The sequence below is a fragment of the Schistocerca cancellata genome, chromosome 5 (assembly GCF_023864275.1).
Source record: "Schistocerca cancellata isolate TAMUIC-IGC-003103 chromosome 5, iqSchCanc2.1, whole genome shotgun sequence".
In the NCBI taxonomy this organism is placed as follows: Eukaryota; Metazoa; Arthropoda; class Insecta; order Orthoptera; family Acrididae; genus Schistocerca; species Schistocerca cancellata.
In genome coordinates, this window is record NC_064630.1 from 572,993,840 (window position 1) to 573,004,258 (window position 10,419).

Below are 10,419 nucleotides of genomic sequence, written 5' to 3' on the forward strand. Positions count from 1 at the left end.
GAGAAACCTTCATCGCAAGCACCCAGGGCTGCGCCTATGGACGTTGAACAACAGCTGGGACACCGACAATCTCTCACACAGACACAACACTGCCTTCTAACTCGACAGGGGCTCTGCAGGATGCAGTGGATTCACGCAATTCTGCCTGCTCTTATGATGCAGAAAACGAAACACCCGTGCTAGTCACAGTAGCGAAACCTGCTGCTCTTACCCACGACTGTTAATCGACAGGTACTGTATGGGATGAGCCGCCTGCTGGGGCGACAGTTATGTACTTTGCTGATCTTCCTGTTTCAATGAACGTCTCAATAGTCACAATTCCGCGACAAGCTTACAGGATTGGCTCAGTCAATGTCAACACCATCGGTATGCCTGCCAAACTGCGATTGCTGTGCGAAGTGTTGCGGGCGAAGGACCTCGATGTTGCTCTCCTGCAAGAAGTTCGCCTGCCTATGCTGTTTATAACTGCCATGTGCTGCTAATGTTAGTGTGACGGCTATATTCCTAGAGGAAATCATCGAGGTTAACGAAGTGGCTTAACTTCAATCGGCTAGAGGTCTTGTGGTGACCTTCCATAGTGCCCGAATCATCAAAGTTTACGCTCCTTTGGGCGTGGCCAAGTGGTGGGAATGGGTGCAGTTCTATTCGGAATAGGTCGCCCCTTGTGGGCCGTCACCGCCATATTACAGTGAGGTGACAAAAGTCATGGGATAGCCATAAGCACATTTACAAATGGCGGTAGTGTCGCGTACCCAAGGTATAAAAGGACAGTACACTGGCAGAGCTGTCATTTGTACTCAGGTGATTCATGTGAAAAGGTTTCCGATGTTATTATGGTCTCAAGAAGGGAAGTAACAGACTTTGAAGGCGGAATGGTTGTTGGAGCTAGACGCATGGGACCTTCCATTACGGAAATCGTTTGGGAATCCAATATTCCGAGATACACAGTGTCAGGAGTGCCAGACGGCTTTCAATATATGACCGAGAGCAGCTGCGTGTGCGTGTTGTTGTCAGACAAGTAACACTGCGTGAAATAACCACAGAAAACAATGTGGGACTCCGAAGAACTTATTTCTTAGGACAATGCGTGGAATTTGACGTTAATGGGCTATGGCAGCAGACGACCGATGCGAGTGCCTTTGGTAACAGAACATCACCTGCAGCGCTTCTCATGAGTTCGTGGCCATATCGGTTGGACTGTAGACGACTGGAAAACCGTGGCCTAGTCAGATGAGTCCCGATTTCAGTTGGTAAGAGCTGATGGTAAGGTTCGAGTGTGACGCAAACCCCACGAAGCTATGGACCCAGGTTGTCAACAAGGCACTATACAAGCTAGTGGTGGCTCCATAATGGTGTAGGCTGTATTTAAATGGAGTGGACTGGGTCCTTTGGTCCAACTGAATCGACATAGCTCTCCGTCTTCAGGCCACGAGTGGCCTACCGGGACCATGCGACTGCTGTGTCATCCTCAGTGGAGGATGCGGATAGGAGGGGCGTGGGGTCAGCACACCGCTCTCCCGGTCGTTATGATGGTATTCTTGACCGAAGCCGCTACTATTCGGTCGAGTAGCTCCTCAATTGGTATCACGAGGCTGAGTGCACCCCGAAAAATGGCAACAGCGCATGGCGGCCTGGATGGTCATCCATCCAAGTGCCGACCACGCCCGACAGCGCTTAACTTCGGTGATCTCACGGGAACCGGTGTATCCACTGCGGCAAGGCCGTTGCCCGAATCGACATAGACTGGAATTAATTTATGTTCAACTACTTGGAGATCAATTGTAGCAAAACGATTGAATTTTTATGGATGACAATGCACTAAGTCACTGGACACGACTGTTCGCAGCTGGTTCGAAGAACATTCTGGACAATTTGAGCGAATGATTTGACCATCTAGATCACCCGAAGTGACTCCCATCCAACACATATGGGACATAATCGGGAGGTCAGTTCATGCACAAAACCCTGCACTGGCAACACGCTCACAATTAAGGACGGCTATAGATGCAACATGGCGCATTATTTCTGCAGGGGACTTCCGACGTCTTGTTGAGTCCATGCTACCTCATGCTGCTGCACTGCACCAGGCAAAAGGATGTCTGAAATGAATTAGGGGGTATCGCATGACCTCTGTCAATTCACTGTATTCTTGGCGGTGGCTTCAGTAGTGTGTTAGCCCAGGAGGACCAAAATTCCCACCATACCAGGAACTCAAGATTCTAGCATACTAACAGAACCTTGCCAAAACTTGAGACCACATGCATGGTAATTGGCCCAGCTATATATATGTCAGCAGCCATTCAGCGAGTCGTCTTGGCCGTGTCTATGTTTCCCAAGGACTCACATCCGCCACACCTGATGTTGAGTTGTAGCTGACAGAGCTGACAGACTTCTCCGACCATGTCGCCTACATTTACACTGTTCCCTCCGGCGGCAGAGGATGGGCGAGTTTGAGGTACTTGGAAGCTGCTGACTGGCACCTACCTGCAAGATACAGAATGCTGGTGGTTCATAGAAACTACTTGGAACATCGGCAAGAGACGTCTATCAACATATCCCTCGATCGTCCAGTGATGGCTTGACTACATCAAGCCTGCTTTACGTCGATCGACCATAGATTAGGGTCGTGACAAAATGCAGTAACAACAACATACGACGTTCCATGGAATACTATTTCACTTTACTCCACGAGCTCCCAGGCCATGCCCGCTCTATTCAATATCTTGAAATTCAAGACATTAAGGAGAAAATAATTTAGCTTAAACATCGCCACCTTGATTGAACCATAGATGCCAAGACTAGGTGTGAGGAGAAGCCACGTCCATCCTTCATATTATCCAATCTGAGAGAAGCAGAGCTGTTGAGAAACGTTGGTCCATGCCAAATGGTCGCCGATTGAGCCCCAGAAAGATATCACAGGCGTGTTTGCGGACCTTTACACACAGTTCTTTACAGCAGTAGACCAGGACACCACAGCAATGGCTGATGTCTGTGTACCGTTGACGGGCACCCTTGATGGAGTGACTGTGGAGATTTTCACAGTGACGACTGCGGATGATGATTTCGCTGAAATTCTCCCAAAGGGAGTAGTGAACAAATCCCTGAGCATGGGTGGCTTTACATTGGAGTTCTACCGCGCAATCTACGACATCATGGGTTCACACTGGACTGAGATGTATCAAGAACTGATGACTCCTGACATTCCCCTCCCATCTGGATTCGTAGAAGGTCTTATCCTGGACCCCAAGCCATCAGGGTGTCAGAGAGTCAGATATCATTGGCGGTTGACCATGTTAAACAGTGACTTCAAGATTTTTATACGGATTCTCACCACCCGCCTTCGGCGGTTCCTCGCTCAAGGCATCTCTATGGATTAAACGTTCTTTGGTGTTGAAAGGAACATTCATATGGTGCTCAGCATTTAACGTGATATCACAGCCATGGAAGAGGCCTACCTTATACACAGTGCCTTAGTGACAATGGACTTTGACCATGCCTTTGACAGATTTAGTCATAACGTTCCTGAGACAGTTCTCCGACAGATGACCACCCACCGCACATTTATACACATCATCTTACAACTTCTGTGAGGTGCCACTTTGTGGGTGCTGGTCAATGGCCATGCAGCGGGCCCTGCTTCGATCACTTGGTCAATCCGTCAGGGATGCCCGCTGTCGATGGTACTTTATGCCATTGCCCTTGAGTCACTGTTATATGGTTTGCAGAAACGGCTGACAGGGATCACAATGATGGAGCATGCATTCATCTGTCGTGTGCACACAGATGACTTTATGTTCTTGGTTCGACTGGGGGATGAAGTGTGAATGGCACTGGACTGGTTCAACCAATATGGGACTGCTGTGGGAAGCCACATGAATCTGACAAAGTCATTTGCAGAGCGTCTGCTCTGTTTTCTGTATATCTGTGTATGTGCTTGTACAGATATAAAAGATAACTGCACTGTTTGTGTAAAATGTGTATATATTGTAGTGTAATGTTACTGTGGCTTATGTTGTGGCATGACCAGAGAAAAAGAGTGTGTGTGACCTATCGCAATGGACGTATAGATTCAGCACAACAATAACTGTGAGGGGATGATAGAGATTTTAATGTGGAAAATTGTGTGTGCTACAGATACAGAGATTCGTTCCAGAACCACAGCTGTCAAGAGGAGAAATTACCTGTAAATCGATCGGTGTCAGACTGCAGCAGCAATTGTAATATTTAATTGTAGTTACACTGTAAATATGTTCCTGGTTCGCAATATTCTTGTGAGTCTTGTATGTATTTGAAAGGGTGGACAGTGCTCCCACGCCGGCAACAGCAGCAGTTTGACAGCTAAGTTCAGTGACGGACAGGCTGTCCTGTTAGGATTGCTAGGAAGAATGCACCCTGTGGTATTCTGGGAAGCACTGCAACATCTCTCTTGGCGCTGGACCCGCACTGCAGCTATGCATCATCATGCCAGCAACACTGCCTAGGTTAACAGGTGTTTCAACAGGAATTTCTAAGGTGTCGAGTATGAAAGAGATGCCATCGCTTCATCCTTGAGGGACCCAAATTGACATCAACGCTTCACTTGGCAGCTCACGACCGTGGCATCAGTTTGCGGGGACCACTGGTGCATCCCAACTCCTGGGTACGGGTACAGAGTCGGTGGTGTTGGGCATCGAGTGGCAGGATATGTTTTTTATTAGCTATCTTTTGTTTAAACTATATTCCATCAATTTCACTGACCAATGGGATGGCGTGAATTAAAAAAACTACCCCATACATGTGAAGAATATCGATTTAATTAATTTGTATAAATTTTTTATATCAATGTGGTGTTAGCTGCACAGTAGTTAAGGTGAAGATGCGTATGAGTGGGTGACATGGAGCAGAACAGCAGGTTAAGTGCAGAACGCTAGGTAAATTTTCATAATTTTTTTATGTAAAATGCAGTACAATAGTTTAAGGGGGTGGGTGACAAAGAAGAATGCGCCAGAAATGGCGTTCAAAAGCATGTGAAATTCGAAAAGTGTACCATAAAATGGTGGGAGGACATAACTAATTACTTAATTTGGTATTATGGTGGTACACTAGTTTAAGGAAATGGAGGTGATATGGAAAACCCTTTAACAGAACAATAGGTTAAGTGCCGACAAAGGACCAATCATTAGGTTAAGACACCTGGAGTACAATGCCAAACATTAGATTATGCAACATGTTTGCCCCATGTAATTACTTCTTACAAGACCTACATGTTTCCAAACAGCACATAATGATGAGCAAGAGAAATCCAACCCGCCACAAACTTAATTTTCTTGTAAATAAACAATATACCATAGAATTTCCTGTTATGAGATTCTTCCTCTCCACCACCAGACCGCCATCTTGGATTACATCACAGAAGGGATAACAGTGCCCTCTGGTGGTCATACTGTGTACTAGGTCAGTTGGACTCCAGATCTTGGGGTGAACACACTTGATGGAGGTATTGCCTCTAATTGTTTAAATAAAGACAGAAAATAAAGACTTATGTCCAGCACAGGCCGAGTCCTTTTCCAGCCAGTTCCTAGGAAGTGGTGACGGTTGAATGACTTAGGTTAGTGGAGGTAGCCCGAGTGCCCTTTTTCCCACCATTTTCTTAAGTTAGTGGAGGTAGCCGTGGTATGTTGCATTGTCCTTATGGAATTTCAACTTCCGCCATTTTCTGGAGGATGGGGGGGGGGGAAGCAGGATGGGAGGGGCTTTACCAGTGGGTGGGAGGTTAATTAATTGATCAATTTAACTAAGTAGTCAATCAAATTGGTAAGAGAGAGAGAGGGGCCTCTTCCAATAACTCAGGCCTGAAAGTGTTCCTGTAGCAGTGAGGGGGGGAGGGGGTTGGGAAGGGGGATGGGGTGGGGGAACAATAGGTTAAGTGCCTGTCAATCAAAAGGAAGGATCCTTTTAGCAGATAAATACGTTAAGTACCTGTCAATCAAAGGAGAACAATGGGTTAAGTACCTGTCAATCAATAGAGAACAATAGGTTTGCCCCTGAGTGCATACCTGCCCCTGATGTAAGCAACCCACACTAACAAAATAAGCTGAAACGAAGGTAGTACCTCTACTCTTGCTAAGTGCTTCAGGAAGATATTTCGCATCTCAAAATTCTGGATAATGCTTCCCAATGTTTGTAACTGCACATCAAAGGATGGTCCAAAGTTATGATGGAAATTAGCTTTTACCTTCTGCGAGGAAAAGTTAAGTTTACGTTGTTGTCTTTCTACGTTATTACTGAATTGTAATGCACACATTTCTAAGACGAATTTTGACAGTCTCCACTTCTTGACATATCAATTCTAGCTTTCCCTGAAAGAGACATTCTCCATGTTTCTAGTGATGCAGAACAATTAATATTAGGTCGTCAGCATTACGGATCTGTGTTAGGGAAGCATTGCAGAATTGTGTCGGGGAAGTAGGTGATGTACAACCTAGAGCTTTTTGGAGGCAATACAGGACCTTGAGATAATCTCTTTTTTTACTATGAGTTACTAATTTGAACTACACCCACTGCTGGTTTAGAAAGAGCGATCTGTAAGCATGTTATTTACGAGTGTGATCAGAGTTTTGTTTGATTCTGGACTCCTGAATCCATATAAGATTTGTCAGTGCCAGTATCTATTCCAGGATTTCTTATATCAGAAACCGGATTGGTATGCTGAAGCTGCTTTTTTAGTATTCCCTGAAGACCGATGGCTGTTAAGCGTTCCAGGTGTTTGAGACAGATGCTAGGTAATGCTTTGGTACTATATTTTGACGTGTCATTGTATGATTTACCACAGTTAAGGATCTTTATGCTAAAAGCTATCTTGAATTCTGAAGGAATATTCCCAGCATAAAAAACACAATCGATTATCTCTTCTGGAATTTTCTACCACACATCCCAATATGTCGAATAAAAGTCATGATAGTAGTTGGGCAACAAGGGCATCACCCCACATTGGGGGTTGCCTACATCAGAGCAAACCTATTGTTCTCTTTTGACTGACAGGTCCCTAAACCTATTGTTCCTCCGCCCCTCCTCCTCCCCTTTCCCTCTGGAACTCCCCTCGCCAATACAAGCTGACTTTTGATATCACATTGATTGACTAATTAATCAAATCAATCAATTAATTAAACACCCCCTCTGGGAAACCGTGCAGGCCTCCCCCTGCCCCACCCAGAAATTGGCGGGAAAAAGGCTTGGTTGATTGGCCATTTGGAGGGAAATGGATTGGCAGTGCATGGAATATTGTTTAAACAATTTAGACAATCTGCAGAAAATTCTTTATTTAAACAGTTTATGGGCTGCAAGACTATGTATGAAAATAGTTTATTTATTTATTTAAAGAATTTGATGGAAAATCGATTGAAGTGTATGGAATATTGTTTAAACAACTTAGAGAATATGTGGAATATTGTTTATTTGAACAATTTATGGGATATGAGGTTATGTATGGAACATAGTTTATTTATTTACGTAAAGGATTTGATTGGAAATCGATTGCAGTGCATGAAATATTGTTTAAACAATTTAGGCAATGTGTAGAATATTGTTTATTTAAACATTTTATGGGATGCAAGGAAAATGTATGGAATATTTAAACAATTGCGATGCATTTTCGTTCCGATTGTGTAAGGAATCACGTATTTACGCTTTCACAGACCGCTTTAATATGTACGAGAAACTTTCTCGCATCTTGCCATGTGCGCAGGCTGGGATTTTGGAAATGCCAGAAGGCTCGCCCCACCGCTGTAGTCTGTCGACTGCCGTCTTAAGTGGCCTGTATTTGTGAACCAACCTGTCGGATAGCGGCGCATGCGAGAGACACCTTCCTTGCAAAGCAAATAGCTGATTGGGTATCGATCCTGAAATACTGCTGAAGTTAATAAAAATTAATTTCCGGTCACATGATCCTGATGTAGGGAATATAAAGCGGACACGGTAACTATTGTACACACACACACACACACACACACACACACACACACACACAAACTGACGACGTCACAAAAACTAGTATGTAGGAAGCTGACACGAAATACACATAACAAATGGATCGTTGCATATAAAAGAGAGAGGAGAGAGCTGTAGTTTGCTTTGCAGACGACATAGGAACTACCATGAGATATTTCATTCCACCATGGACCGTAAACTGTCCCAGCCTTCCTGCCGCACTTCCTTGTGGTGCAATTCACGAACTGCTTCAGGAATTATTGAATCCAGTGTGGAATATCACGTCTTGAAGATGTCACAGATGTTGTTTCCGAAGATGTGCCACGGGAAATATTAACTAAACAGTGTTTACACGGTTTGTTTCACACAGTTTAAAACTACTCGAAATAAAAAGAAAAAAGATCGACACTGGACAGTAGTTTGCTTGCATGAACAACAGTATTATGTTTTTGACGAGAAATTACATTAAATAATCCAAATCTATTATTATTTGGTGGCCGGCCGGAGTGGCCGAGAGGTTCTAGGCGCTACATCTGGAACCACGCGACCGCTATGGTCGAAGGTTCGAATCCTACCTTGGGCATGGATGTGTGTGATGTCCTTAGGTTAATTAGGTTTAAGTAGTTCTAAGTTCTAGGGGATTTATGACCGCAGCAGTTAAGTCCCATGTGCTCAGAGCCATTTGAACCATTTTTATTATTATTCGGTGTCACGATTGGAAGCGATGAAGTGTGAAATGATAGTTGGAAATTCAATTTTCGAACTGGTCACTTCGCCGGCCCTCACTGCCGTGGGCAAGATAAGACAGGTCGGCGCATTCTTTGCACTCGTCACAGGCTGAGCTAATATGCAACTTCCGGTCGCTGAAGGCTCGTGACCATCCTTATAGGCAGCCGTGGTGCACTGCAAAACAAGCAGCTGCAGCTTGGACGTGTACACTGTACAGTAGTTCTAAAGAATTCCATCCCGACATAGACCCATCAGTTTAAGAAAACCTACTTTACCCAATCTGAGGCAGCGATGTTGTTGACCATACATTCCGAATTTCTCACTTGACGTGTAGATTCTCCCTTTTATACGAGTCATTTTCGAAGGCAGAGGAAATCGAGGCATACACGCATTCTCACATCGCTAAAGTATCTTTACTTGTGAAAATCCTGAAACAGTATGGCATAGTCTACATTTAATTTTGTCATTAGGTAGGAAAAAACCTTTTCTTATCTGTTACGTCATGCATCACAGCACTAGAATATTAAATATTTTGACTCATGACAGAGTGCTAAGGTCTACCTCTATCACAGGACGCTTCCTCAGTTTCGAGCTCCCTTAAAGTAACCAAATGCCTAAAATTCAAATGGCTCTGAGCACTATGGGACATCTGAGGTTATCAGTCCCCTAGGCTTAGAACTACTTGAACCTAAGTAACATAAGGACATCACATACATCCATGACCAAGGCAAGATTCGAACCTGCGACCGTAGCAGCAGTGCGGTTGCGGACTGAAGCGCCTAGAGCTGCTCGGTCACAGCGGCCGGCCCATATGCCTCGCTACATATCGAGAAGTTGTAAATATCAGGTTTATAACACGTATCATTTTATAAATTCGGTAACACATCTTATTTTATTACGATGGTCGTCTCCCCATGTGAAGGAGAGAGACTGAAATAGCGCTAAAAGATATCGCCGCAACGAAAAAAACTCTTGTTTACCCTCCAAGTCAAGAATCATATCTGCTGTTCCCTAGCCTTCACTTCCACGCGCCAGGTGGCACGTCATTGATAGGCTAATTAATTAAATTGGTCTGAGAGTCACTTTTCATGGTGAGTAATTTTTTCCAGCAGTCGGATTACACTCACCAGGTAGCTCATATGGGAATCCCTGGAGTGAACACTAAGTTCTTTTCGAGGAATACTATTGAGAACCGACATTTGAAGCTGACTGCAGCAGAATTCTACCGCCGGCAACGTACACTTCGCTTAATGATCGCGTTATTAAAAACACGATCACAATGACTATAGTGTTGTCACCTGCATAAAAAGCGGTCTTGGTTCTACAGTCACACACAAGAGCCGCTAATAGTGTTACGCTTTCTGGTACAAATGCTGTCCGGAATCAAGTCTAGCCATTCAACCACATGGTTGCGTTGGATTCTGTGGAGATGTCTTTCAATGATTACAAAAAAAATGGTTCAAATGGCTCTGAGCACTATGGGACTTAACTACTGAGGTCATCAGTCCCCTAGAACTTAGAACTACTTAAACCTAACTAACCTAAGGACATCACACACATCCATGCCCGAGGCAGGATTCGAACCTGCGACCGTAGCGGTCACGCGGTTCCAAACTGACGCGCTTAGAACCGCACGGCCACACCGGCCGGCTCAATGATTACAGCCACTGATAAATCATATTCGTGGCATTCTCATATCTAGAAACGAGTCATCGTTTTTCGAAC

At 44.6% G+C, this 10,419-nt stretch overlaps 1 pseudogene; it reads right to left on the reverse strand.

Annotated features, from left to right (window-relative positions):
* Positions 1–1,611: 1,611 nt before the first annotated feature.
* Positions 1,612–1,729, reverse strand: LOC126189070 (5S ribosomal RNA; annotated as a pseudogene).
* Between the last annotated feature and the right edge of the window lie 8,690 nt (positions 1,730–10,419).